The following is a 13866-nucleotide window of genomic DNA, read 5'->3' as shown; positions in this document are numbered from 1 at the left end:
CCATATTTGTCAACCAGCGATGCTATGAATGACACACCCTGTACAAAACGATCTCTATCAATAGGCACTTCTTAAATAAGATTTTTTTGTAATAGTTTATTTCATAATTTGTTGGTTCTTTTTCGTCAAAAATGGCACCGCAGGATTTAAAAAAAAACGTACAAAAGCAATGCGGCACATATTTACTCACATAGTGCGCACGTAAAAGTCTAAAATTTGCTCCAAAGTGGACGGCTTTCTGGCGCGCTATATATATATATTGAAAAGGCGGACGGGTGAAAGGGGAATGTGCGTGCGCATATCATGCTTACAATATGACAATACTATTAGCAGTCGGCAGTGGCGTTTTCGTCTGCTACCAGTGACCGAGACGATCTGGGTTAGAGACGAAATGGGTAAAACGAGATCGGTTTTACAAAAATATCCTGTACAAAAGTTGTTATACGGCGTACACAATTTGAAATGATCAAAAAATGTATAAAATATGGGAAAAAATTTATAAGTTGACAGGTATGGTATCATTAGATACAATAATAAATGAATGAATGGGCAATTACAAAGACAACACAAACCAAAAACATTCAAATCGTCCACGTGGTTGTTTTTAGTGCCTGCCTATTTATTAAAATCCCAAGTGGCATCAATATGAGCCAGGCATCAATTGGCCTATCTTCTCACCTAGAATGTTTATGTTCCCCTCAGCTCCTTGAGCATGTTGCCATAGCGATTGCCTTTTCCGCAGAGTCGACTTTTCAAGGAGAGGCCCGGCCTATTGATCTGTTTCTGACAAAGGACGGAGCGGGCGAAAAAGTCCGATGGATTTCATATATCTATTATCTGACGCCACTCGTCCCCTTTAGCGGCGTAACGATTTTCTGTCAGCGGCCGAGGAGTTAGCGAGGGCCGAGGAGCTTGAAAAGGTTGCGGCGGCCCTATTGTCTTAGTGCAAACCACTTTTACCGTCGCACCATCTAGTATGGATCCACTTGCGAGTTTCATTCCTTTAAGCCAATTTTCCACAATTCCACTGAAACAAAAAGCCTAACACATACTTTCAATTGAAAAAGCCTGACTGATGAACGTGACAAATCAACTCAGAATAAATGGAAAGAATGTCCGGTTAATTAAAGCTACGGTGGCGTTAATGGTAGAAAGTCCTGCACGGGACACGTGACACCACCTCAAGGGCAACCTCCGGGTACCGTGTCCTTACACGGGCACATTGAAGTGACACATTACATAGCACGGCTCCTTTATTTTAGCCCCCAACCTCTTCAATGTTTTTCACTTCTATGATTCGCTCCTATATATATATATATATATACTGTATGCATAGTATTGTTTGACATGTTGTCGCCCCTGACCCCTTTTTGAACCCGACACATGCCTTTAATGCGGGAGATAAATGGCGGGGAGAATGGCCTGACATTCGGGGACCTCTTGGCAGCAAATGTGTATAAATAGACATGGGGTGCATAAGTTAGGATAAAGTTATGGGAACAAAAACATGCACAATGATCATAAAAAAGGGAAACATTTAGGGGGAAATAGCTATTACTGAGGATTTGCCTGGGTGACAATTAAATAAATATAAATATATCAATATTGTCGATGCTGGTAATGCATTTAATTGCATTTTAATACAAAATGAGAGGTCAATATTCCAGGGAAATTTAGAACAGAGCTAAACATTGCATTTAAACTGAGGGGAAACTCTGAACATCTTTCTGGTAAAATATTCATTACAATTCTCAACACTGCTAGCGGGGTGCTGGATCAACACCCAGGACTGGTCGCTAGTCAGTCATTGGGCACGCATAGAAACAGACAACCCATCCCACTGCCACCGAGCAGGAAACCTTCTGGTAAATTGTGTACTGACAACATTTGTGTCGTTTGCAATTCCAACTGCAATTAAAATACCTACATTTTTTTAATGTCTACATTTTGTGTAATTACTGATTATTAACTTGCCTGCCATTGACGCTGATGGACATCCAATCATGCGGCTCTTTTCATCCGTCTGCTGTGAATTTAAATGAGTTCATTACGAGTAGACGTCCATTATATTTGATGTCGCCCTCCCACTTCAATGAGTTAATTACTGTTTTACTCCCAGCTCTTCTCTCAGTGTTCCTATAGGCTTCAACAAGTGTAATTTGCAACTTTTGAAGACCACCTAAAATGTAATGTACAGGTAGTTAGTTGTTCAGCAGCAGAATATAAAATTTGAAGAAATTGAACACCTACAGGGAACCCTGTAAAATGTACTACGTACTTTGCAGTGGCGGTCCGTGCATTTTCTCGTATCGCCTTCAACGAATCAATCCAACCCGCAAAAACTATTTTATGGCTATAAAACCTCAACTGCAGCTACAGCTGCGACACATTGAAATATTATTTCGGAATATAGCCATATTTTACTCACCAAAAATCATTTTTAACTGTACTCAATATCCATCCTCCTTTCTTTCTTCCTTCTTTTCTATCGCCATCGAAGCTAATGCTGAAAGTCGAGCCTGTCCTGTCGTATTTCTGGCATAGTCCGTCTTGAAAATGGCTTTAAATTAACACAACAATATATTTGCTTGTGCAGCTAGCTCCAGATACAGTTTGGTAGCTCTGGCTAATCACTAGCCAATCATAGTTGGTGAAAGCGATGACGTATCCCTACACCTGCGAGAAGGCAATGACGTATCCCTACGCCTGCGACAAGGCATTGTGGTGTTGCCAACTTGAAATCTGATTGGTTAAAGCAACAGTCTTATCGACGCTTGTTTAATGCAGCAGAGCCTGCAGAACTGATTGTGAAGGCCTTGAGGCGGATTTCTGACCCTAACAACAAATAATGGCTGAAATGTGATTGGTTAAATGCTTCAATATGAAAACACACATCTGGAAGCAGTGCAACCAGGGGGGAAAGCAATGAAAGGAAGCTAACATACAATTTGGAATTATTTAATAAGTATTGATGGACAAAAAATAAGATATGATTCAGATATTTCTTAGGCCAGCAGAGATTGTCTTGAAGGCCCTGACGGCACACCACTGGTACTTTGTATATATACTCTATGTAAGGTTTGGGACAAAGCCCCAATGGGAAATCTAATAGACAGTTACTCAATGTACTAAATGTTTCTCCAGTCAAATGTACCCTTCTGGCTCGCAGCTCTGACTCCAAAGCAGGCACCGGCTCCTGATTATGATTAATTAAGTGAGATGTCACTTAAAGCACTAGAAGCAGGGCAACGTTGTGGCTACAGTAAGGAAAAAAAGATTGTCTTGATTATAGGGAAAATGAACAACTCTCTCCACTTTGAGAGACGTTGAATATTTCATGACCGCAGGGGCCGAACGCGGGTCACGCGCTGTCGAGGATACTCAAAAGCTTTGAACGATGGGGTCTCGACATTGCAAGCAAATCAGAAGCGGAGTTGAGCACGGTATTATCTACATTTACACCCGCTTTTGTTTTTGTTAGTGGCGACAAAGTTTCGCACCGGCGAAGGGTCGGTCGCTGGAGTCCATACTGTGTTTTGATAAGTCGGCGGTGCTAAGAGGCCTCACAGTGGACCCTGGAGAGGATCTGGTTTCATGCCAAAATGGGTCCCAGCTGTCAGAAACCAAAAGCAGTCTTTTCTCGTCACAGCTTCGTCGCGTTGAGTTTTCAATCGGCAATTTGTCTCCGTGGTGAAAAGTGTCGAGAGCAACCTTTTCAATGGACGCTAATCATCTTTCAAGACAGCATCTCTCTATTATGAAACTCATTTACAATGAAGGCTCTAAAGTCCACTCCTGTTTTGGCCATGAACTGATTTAATTGTTTATTTGGGCTGATCCTAGAACACAGGTGTCAAAGTGGCAGCCCGCGGGCCAAATTTGGCCCGAGAAAGTAAATGATGAGTGCCAACTTTCTGTTTCATGATGAAATTCAAATGAAGATTGTAGATTATTTCCTGTGTTTCCTCATTTTAAATCAATAATTGCAAACAATTTGTACTAATTTGAATGTCAAAAAATGATCTATCGATTAGCACGATCGATAAAGCTGTCAATTTATTAATCGATTAATTTTGGCAGCCTAGTTGGAAGACATAACGGCCCTCCAGATGTAATTGAAACTACCACGTGGCCCGCGACAAAAAAATGAGTTTGACATCCCTGCCCTGGAAGTAGCTGAAAGAATGACCAAGTACTGTTCAGTTGTATTTAACTTTTAAGTTCAATACATTTGCATTTAATTCATTGCGAATTGACGATGGTAGGCGTCCAATCCATTTTGACTGCCAAAATGCTCTATCATCATCAATAGCAGCAAATGAGGCAATATTTCATAAATGTTTTTTGTTTAAGAATGGTGTTTTTGGAGACATTTTCCAACATTCAAGCCATTTTTATGTAGAAACCCATGTGTGCGTGTGATAAAACGTCGCTCGGAGGCTCAAGTGGAATTGCATGACTAATACTACATACTGAACAAAAAGATTCCCGCTAATGCAAACTCTGAATAATTAATTTTCCCTAATTAAGCGCGGTTGGCAACGCCAGTTGTACTTTACATGCTCACACATTATCTTAGCTGTCTACACAAGTTCGCACTTGTTACTCTTGTTTTTGTTATGAGATTTTCATTTATTGTGTTGTGAATAGTTAAACGACTGGACCAAATGTGGGTAAATATTGATGTTGTTCACCACCACTATCAATTAGACATATTTTCATCAATCTGGCAACCGTAAGTAGCTCAGATTTGTGACTGCAATAAAAATAAAGTGCCCAAAAATCAGTTTTCTTCCTTAGGAAAGACGATTAGGGCCAGTGAAGAAGAAAAAAACTCCCCATTATTGCTAGTCAAAGCATATTTTTTCTTTCTTATTTGTATTTTTAAAATAAAATATAAGACTAGGTCATTTTTTACTTTGCTGGTCTGATAGCAAAAAACATTTCTTTCCAGAATTACTTTCTACTCAACTCAGCCACCCCAAAACACGGCAAATTTTATTCATATTTAACACACTGTTACAATAACAATCTAAAATACCAATGTGCTTGCTTAAAAATTGTCAAATTATTTTCCGTGGGTCGCTGATTAGACAAGTCATCATAATTTGGAAATGTAGAATCAACTGGAAACTACTTGAATTTGTTCTCTGGTTCTTTTTCATTTTTTGCGTTATGGAAAAAAAATGTAAAACTAACAATTGTGTATGTTGGAGGATCATATTTTCTGCAGTTGATTAATCAAAATGACATCATAGGTATTTTTCAGCGCAGTTCTTCTAAACGATTTAACCACATGTGAATGTGCCAATATGTTTTCATCCTACACACTTCTCCCTGGCGTATAATCATTCCCTTCCAAAGGAGGGAAAAATTGAAAGAAGGGGAGTCGGGGGTCCCCATTTTTCTCCACCTCTTTTATCCGCAAATCCAAGCTGGTTTCCATGAAAACCCAGAAGGAATGTGTTTCATTAACATTCTTCGCCGAATGCATATGCACTTCTTCTCCTTCTTCTTCTTCCTGATCCGACGTAAAAGCTGCCCCGCCACCTCCCCTAATGGAAAGCAGCCCCCAGTCATGTCTTTTAAGTGGGGCTCAAGTGTCCTTTTACCAGCACGTGTTTCTTTCACAGACAGTCGAGTTACCGGGCCTTGGATCTATGAGTTCACATTCATCCTGGAGTAGAGTTTTGTGGACTTTTAGTACATCATATTTTGAAAATAAATCCTTCTGTAGCTCTGTACTTAAGTGGGGAATTAGGCAGCGACTGCGTTAAGAATCGTTTACTTGATCCCTTACTTGAAGTCAGTAACCAAGTATCTGTGCTTGTTTTCTTCTTTACAAATGCTCAATAATACCTTTTTATGGGACTATTTTTCATTCTTGGGTAATCACTGATACCGACAACTACACAAAAATTCAATTAACACTTGTTGCCTTTGTTTCTGCTGAATTCCAGTTTGAGACTTTTTTATCCACCCTCATTTTTTCCCTTTTGCATCTAAAAAAATGAGGTGTTGAAAGCTGATGAGGGGCTGTAGGTTATTCCGTGCCCTGTCGTTGGTTGTATGTGTTACTGTCATTATTGTATTCATGGCCAGGTCATAACTAGAAAATAAAGTTCCCCCTTGTGGGATGTAAAAAGTAGGAGCAGAAGCAAAATGACCTTTCTGTCTTTCTCCTGCACATGATTATTCGCTGATATGTCAAGCCGTTGCAGTAAAGCTCTTGAGTCAATGTTTTTTAGCCTTAAGGGGCACTAAACTGTTTTTTTTACAACTTACTTTTTAATTATAACCTTGGATGCCATTTTTTTCATGATATATCCAGCTGACAGGATCCAATTTTATTATTCAATATTTAAATTTCTACTCATGGTTCTGATTGGTGGAATGGGAAGCTCAATGACAATATGTGTCAAGATTAGGGGATGGTGAGGGAGTAGTGTGCACTAAAAAAACTTTAATTTAAGTGGGAAGATTCTCAAAAAATAACAAAGACTTCAAAATCAAATAACCAAATCAAATCTGACTGTGAGGACGTGGGAAAAAGAGGATCACAGGACCTGGAAATGAGGATAACAAGCACAGACGATCCGACAAGGGCTGACAAACACACGGGGTTCAAATAGATAGACATGCGTTGATGAGACAATCAGAAACACCTAGGTCACACGAGAGGCAGCAAACTGAGGGTGGGGGAACGACAGGTGAACTCACACAGGGGGAAACAAGTAAAACAGACAGAAAGTGGTCTTGCGACAACAGAATCTAAGCAAATGCTCATGTATACATTCCAATACTGCATTATTTATATACTGTATGCTTCGTGTGGGTTTGACGTTAAACCGCCACCAATTTCAAAACCTACCGTTTGCAGAACGAATGCACTTGCACAGAAATGGCAACCATATTTAAAAAAAAAAACAGATAAATCACTTCCACTCAGGCACACTCCCATTTCGCCCTAACTTATACATGTAGCAGTTTAAGATAATAAAAAAATGACTTTAAGTACTGGCAGCGTTGACCGATAATTTGAAATCCAGAACACTGCTGACCAAACAGAGATGATGATGTGCCTCCAACTTGGAGGAACTGAAAAAAAAAGGAACCTGTAGGGGGGGTTGGATGTCGGGAGAGGCGTGTCCCACCTCCTCGACAGAAATCAGACAGCTAGCCATTGATTTTACCGTGACGTACCCTCCACCCCCTGCCTGTCCTCTTAAGAGTCAGACGGCTGGCGTGGGGAACATACGTGTCACTCCTCCTCCTCCTCCTCTTCCTCCTTCAAGCCAATGAACCCCCTGCCCCCACCCGTGCTCAGGCTGAGTCTGGCAAAAGCTCCCCCACCCGCCCCGTCCCTCCCTACCTCCATCACCTCCCTCGCTCCTCCCGTCTCATTTAGGCATTTGCAGAGCAGCTGCTGCCCACAGAACGCAGGGAGCGGTATTCACATGTGAGCACATTAGTCACCAGATGTCACCTTTTGCTGCCAGCCCGGACCACATCGAGCAAGACAATGCACACACATGCACATGAGGAACATCTGACTTACATCAGAGGGTTTGCTTGGACATCAGAGAGGCTGGGAGTGGACGCTGACACCTGCAGTCCGCTCGGCGCGTCTTGTAGTACTGTAAACGTATACACAGTGTATATATTAGAGGTGGTCAATGAAAGTGTCAACTGTGATTGATTATTGGACGAGATTGACGGCTGTGGATGTCCAATCTATTTTGACTAGGGCTCTGATGTCAATCTTTTCTGTCCTGACCCACAGGGTCAAAATAGATTAAACATCTATTGCCGTCAATGGCAGGTAGTTGAGAACAAAAAAAAATGATATTTTGAAATGTTTGTTTGATATCAATCTTTTGATGTAAAAATATAATGTACCGTATTTTCACGACTATAAAGCACACTTAAAAGTCTTAAATTTTCTCCAAAATAGACAGGCTGCCTTATAATCCAGTGTGCTTTATATATGGGAAAAAAAATGTGTCATTCATTGAGGGTGCGCCTTATAATGGGGTGCGCCTTATAGTCGTGAAAATACGGTACATCATTTAAGGTTTAAACCATTAATCTCAGCAATCTTTAGGAGAGATTAAAGAACAGATTATTTAGATTAAATACAGGTAGTATTGAATGTCAACATTTAAAAAAAATAGGTTCTCAGCAGGGATAATGAATAATAATTCAGGATTTCTTTAGAGTGCTTCGTTATTGTGTGGAAAAATCCACCCACATATATATTTCTATGTCTCCACCATGTACGGATAAATTTGAAGCAACAGCCATTTTTGCAGGACTCATGGTGAGGGTAATTCAATTATAAAGTTTCCTTTTATATACCTGGCAAGATTTACTATTTGGCATGGTTGTCTTTTTTGGTGAGGTGACAGATTCAAAACAATTCTATATTTTTTCTTCACTTAGGCTTTAAAATTGTCCAAGTTGGCACAGAACTACGCCCATGTCCAGTTTGTGACAATTTTATTGATGAAACATTTCAAGCATTTTAATGAAAACCTTTTTTAACAAATCCGCCACTCGATGTAGCCTTAGAAACCAAGAACCTGCTCACTTATTTCGCCGATTAAAAACTGTAGCTTGCATTGAACACTAAGGAGTTAACAGCCAAAAAGGTTCAACAATTTCTACCTGGGTGGTGAATTTTAGATTATTTACATGCCCCGCCCCTCCCTCCGACATCCATAATAGTCTTGGCTGCTCTGAGATGCTCACTGGCATCTCAGATGTTCCTTCCAACACCTGCAAAAGATCCACGGCTGTCACCTTCAGGGCATCAAAAATACGCCTGCATTTGAGACAATGCCTTTATGTATAATATTATTTTTTTTTTTTACTATGCATGGCAGATGTAAGGAGACACTTTTCCACACTGGTGCGAGAGAGGTAATGGCAGCCTCGAGGTGTAAAAAATACAAAATGCACTCATCTTTTTTTTACTGTGTTTATGTGAAAGTTTTGTATTCTTTACACCTAAAATTTACGCCAAGGGCGTGTTTCTTTAATACACCTGTGTAAAAATATGTCTTGTCGACTTGTCAACTGAGTATTTTGAGCTACGGGTTGTAATTAGGCTGATATTCCTTTTTTGTTTGTTTGTTTGGAGTTATAACTGCGGTAAAGGCATTGAAACATGATCATTCCCAGTTAAAATGGATTGTAAGTCTATCATAATTAATGGTGGTGGATTATGTTAATGGTGTTGCTAAAATATGTTTTTATGAAGTGCAATAATAGAGAATTTTATCTTCTAATTTTTGTGTTTTTGGGGTTAAGGCAGGAATAGAAAAATGACATTTCCATTCATTGGAAACTGATAGAGGATTTTAGTTAAAGCGTTGATGATTAAGGGAAGTAAACAAGCTTTATTATTACTACTGTTTGGAGATTATACTTAATAACAGTAATGTGTAATACATTTAAATAATAAAGCAAATCTATTTTTAATAACAGTACCCTATTTTCCGGACTATAAGTCATACTTTTTTCGACTTATATATATATATATATACATATATATGGCGTTTATTTCTTTCACTCTAACCGCGAATAGCTTGTTATATTGTCTTTTAGACTATAGTTATATACCAAAAACTGTTACTAGGTTACATTAACAGGTGCCTATTTAACTAAGAATTTAACATCTAATGTTTTTTTCTTCTGGACATTAAAAAACTGACTCCCAAAATAGAACTTGTACTTTGCTGTGACTTCTATCAATTTTTTACTTTGCGACTTATAGTCCGAAAAATGCGGTAATATTTCTGTGCTTTAAATATACACTTTTACATTAACAGGTGCCTATTTAACTAAGAATTTAACGTATAATGTTTATTTCTTCTGATCATTAAAAAACTGACCCCCAAAATACAACTTGTACTTCGCTGTGACTTCTATCATTTTTTTACTTTGCGACTTATAGTCCGAAAAATGCGGTAATATTTCTGTGCTTTAAATATACACTGTTTCTCACTCCGGCGTCCTTGTTATTGTCCTTTTTCTTATTCAGGTCAGCACTCATGCGTCCGTTTCATGTGCATTGCCTTTGACTAGCCAGCAGGCAGGTGCCACAATCGCCACGATTTGTTTGTGAGGCCAGCAACTATGAGAAGAAGTGACAGCGTGAGCACGGCTAAATGCACTTTGCCTGTCATTTCTTGGGGAAAGACGAAAAAGCGCCGGCAGGGAGGCTGATTAAATTGATATTCAACCTCCTGCATGTTGCGGGGGCCCAAGCTTCATTAGCATCGGGTTCACATGACGCACAGTGGCATTATACGCTTGTAGGGAGACACTTCCTCCATGTTAATTGGTGGAGGCACGTTAATGATTCAAATGGCGTGATTAGAGGAGCTTGTATTTTTTTAAGATGGGAGGGGGAAATAAATGGTGCTCGCATGTTGCAAGAAGGCAGAAAAGGACGCACTTGACACGCAGGGTGGTTCACAGGAAGTGTCAGGGCACATTAGAAGGGATCAAAACAAAGCACCCCTTGAGCTGGTTCTACAACAACACTTCCTGTTGGCATTGACTGCAATATCACCATTGAAACAGTTTGCATTCTACTTTCGTAAGATTCAATATTACACGTGGATTTGCTTTATCTGAAAAGCCATTTTCATAGTTTCCAAAAATGTAAATAAAAATTGTGATTTCAATGCCTGGCCATGCATGTCACCTTGGAAAGAAACACCACAAAATTGTGATTTTTTTTTTTACATGTCACCAGAAAAAAAATTGAGTTAGCTACTGTTTTATAAGGATTTTTTTTCTCGTAAAATTTGTGAGGTTTTTTTAATCCAAACAAAAAAGGATGAAACACGATTTCCTGAATATTTCAAGCGCCTGGCGATGTCACCTTGGAAAGAAACACCACAAAATTTAGATTTTTTTAACATGTCACCAGGAAAAAAATATTTGGAGTTAGCTACTATTTTATGAGGATTTTTTTCGGAAAAGTTGTGAGTTTTTTAATCAAATTGAAAAAAAAGGGTGAACCACAATTTCCTAAATATTTCAAGTACAAATTTTTACAACAAATCTTGCCATTTGGATATACGTGAATTTCCACGTGAATTCTCGTGAGTTTATGAACTTTCACATTTAAGTGCAGAATTTTTAGTAAAATAGCAAGTAGTTGAATTTAGTATAAACATTTGGCAATATGTCTTTTTGTCAAACATCTCCAAATTAGCTTTAGTAACCATATCAAACTTGGCAGCCTGCAAATATTGAAAGATTCTGCTGAAGACATCATCAGCAGAGCAAATAAATGAAGCCCACTCCCCCTTCCCACCTCCTACCTAAACGGATACTTGATCCCCAGGGACCACCTTTGCAATCTGCGCCTGCTTCCTGAACCCCCCCACCCCTACAAATGTGCCCCATTCCTGTCTCTCCGAGAAGCAAACGCTGACTTTGAAGTCTGTGAAGCTGATGATAAATATGCTAATGGGGCTAGGGGGTCGGGAAGAGGTGTGTGTGGGGGGCTGACTTCATGTTGCAGATAACGCTGCGAGGAGAAAGTGCCACCCATGGTTAAATAATAATATACAGAGGCTTGGAGGCCAGGCGCTGTTATGACGATAAACAGGTTGACTAAACTGAGCCTGTGAGCCCCTTTAAAATGAAAATGAATGTCTTGTAAATTTAATACACTACTAAGATAAATCATAGGAGATAAACTGCAACTCATTGTGTTTACCATTACGTGTTAGAATTAAATTAGCAGGGGGATTTGTATGCCAAAGTTGATTAGTGTTAAATACGCTGTAGTTTGACTCAATGTCAACAGTGAGGGGCATAAAAAAATGATGGATAAATTATTATTTTGCTAAAGTAGAGGAATTTTGAAAGGGAATATTTTTTATGCTGTGTGTAGAGAGATAATGAGAAAAAAAAGAATAAGTAAAGGTGATATATTAGCTGGTATGTGTTGTGTTTTCTTTGGAATTTCAAATGAGGTCATGTGAAAAAAGATGTGTATTAATATGAATCGTCTTGGGTTGGAATCAAATTGACAGTGCATGGAAAATTAATTGTATGTAAAGGTTAAAGAAATACTTTGCAGTAGCAAATTAATAAATAAAAGCAGGAGTTCATTACCTCCACTCATACAATTGAATTGCTTTGACATAATCCCTCCTTGTTCCTCAAGGGGACAGCAGGGTGGGTGGTGGCGGGTGGTCGGGGGGGGGGGGGGGGGGGGTGGGCATGGTATGATGGGATTGGTGATGCATATGTGTCACCTCTCAGTTCATCCATCGTGATGCCACTGTTCAAATAGCGCCCCCTGTTGTCAATAGTTAGACATCTCGCTAACAGTAAAGGATTATAATCATCATCAGTTTCAGTGTTTTCTAATTTTTCATTCATTATTTGTTATTAAATATTGTTCATGTTTAAATGAATTGATTTCATTTCAATAACTGATAAGCTAATTTCTATTATTATTATTAATAAAATTTAAGGTTGATGATTATTTTCTTTTTCAGATCAAGTACTTATATCATTTTTACACGCGATTTTACCCGTTTCTTTACCTCATCTATGTCTATGTTTACAAATAACAACCAAAATATTGAAGATGATTAACGGAAAAGAATAGTATTGAATTGATAATCAATCAGTTGACAATTTGTAGTAATTTGTCAATTTTACTCAATGGCCAAAAAAGAAAAAAAATACATAAATCTTGCTACCCTTATAGTAATGATTTGTTTGTATTGTGTACTACAGCAAAAATGAATTGAACTATAATTCCCTGGCATGATCCACACCCAAACATGCATTTTAGTTGCTCCACATGGATTGGACGTCTATCATTGTCAATGTCAGCAGATACGTTAACCGTTCTCAATGAAGTGATGATTCCAAAAATGAGCAAGAATGTAGCAATGTGAGCTCTAGTTACAAGCACCAAGCCACCCCCCACCTGGTGCGAGATAAGGCATGAAGACGAAGGCCACGCTCTCCCATATCAATCAGCCGCCGCCAAGCATCCGCAGACAAGGCGCTGCCGTGAATCCTAATTGCTCCCTGTCCACACCACATTGCGGGGTTTTTCTATGCAAATATGCCCGTGGAGGGAGTGAGCTCATTTTGTGCAAGGCCGAATGTGCTCAGGAATCTGACAACAATAAAAAAGAAGAAAAAAAACCTTGGCTGGTAGTCAAAGAAATTGTGCTTTTTTTAACTCATTGACAGCAATAGAAGTCCAATCAATTGGCAATCATCGCTGGCAGTCAGAAATGGATTGGACGTCTATTCCGGTCAACAACAGCCCACTCAAAAAAAAAAGCGAAATTCTAAATTCAATGTAAAGTGCACACACACACAGTATTTTTTTTTATTCCCTGACCCTCTGCGGCACGCTGCAAATTGAAATGGATCACATCCCTCGATAGCAGGGCGACGATCGACTTCCAACAATGTTGCCACGGCGACACCGAGGATAATTATTTGCTTCTTCCTCATCCTCCCAGTAGCATCCCCGCCCTTTCTTCCACATTTCTCGCGCTCTTCCAGTGGCGAATTAGTTCTGCATAAATTACCCAGCAGAATATTGAATCAGTCTGCAGCCACCAAAGGCGGAAAGAGGGGCTGTATAGTAGTGTGCCTATTACACGTATACACAGGCAGAGATGGCAGGAGGAGCCGACACCATTGCAGGAAATGTAGAATGATGAGGATGAAGAGCCAATCTGCATGTGGGTGCTGATGTCATTAACAGGGACTTGAAAGGAGGCGAGGGATCAATACGCTGTCAACGGTCAATGCAAAACGACGGCTCTTATGCGCTTTGGATGCTCGTGCAAATCAAACACACTG

The sequence above is a fragment of the Stigmatopora argus genome, chromosome 18 (assembly GCF_051989625.1).
Source record: "Stigmatopora argus isolate UIUO_Sarg chromosome 18, RoL_Sarg_1.0, whole genome shotgun sequence".
NCBI lineage: Eukaryota > Metazoa > Chordata > Actinopteri > Syngnathiformes > Syngnathidae > Stigmatopora > Stigmatopora argus.
This window is presented reverse-complemented; position numbering follows the sequence as displayed.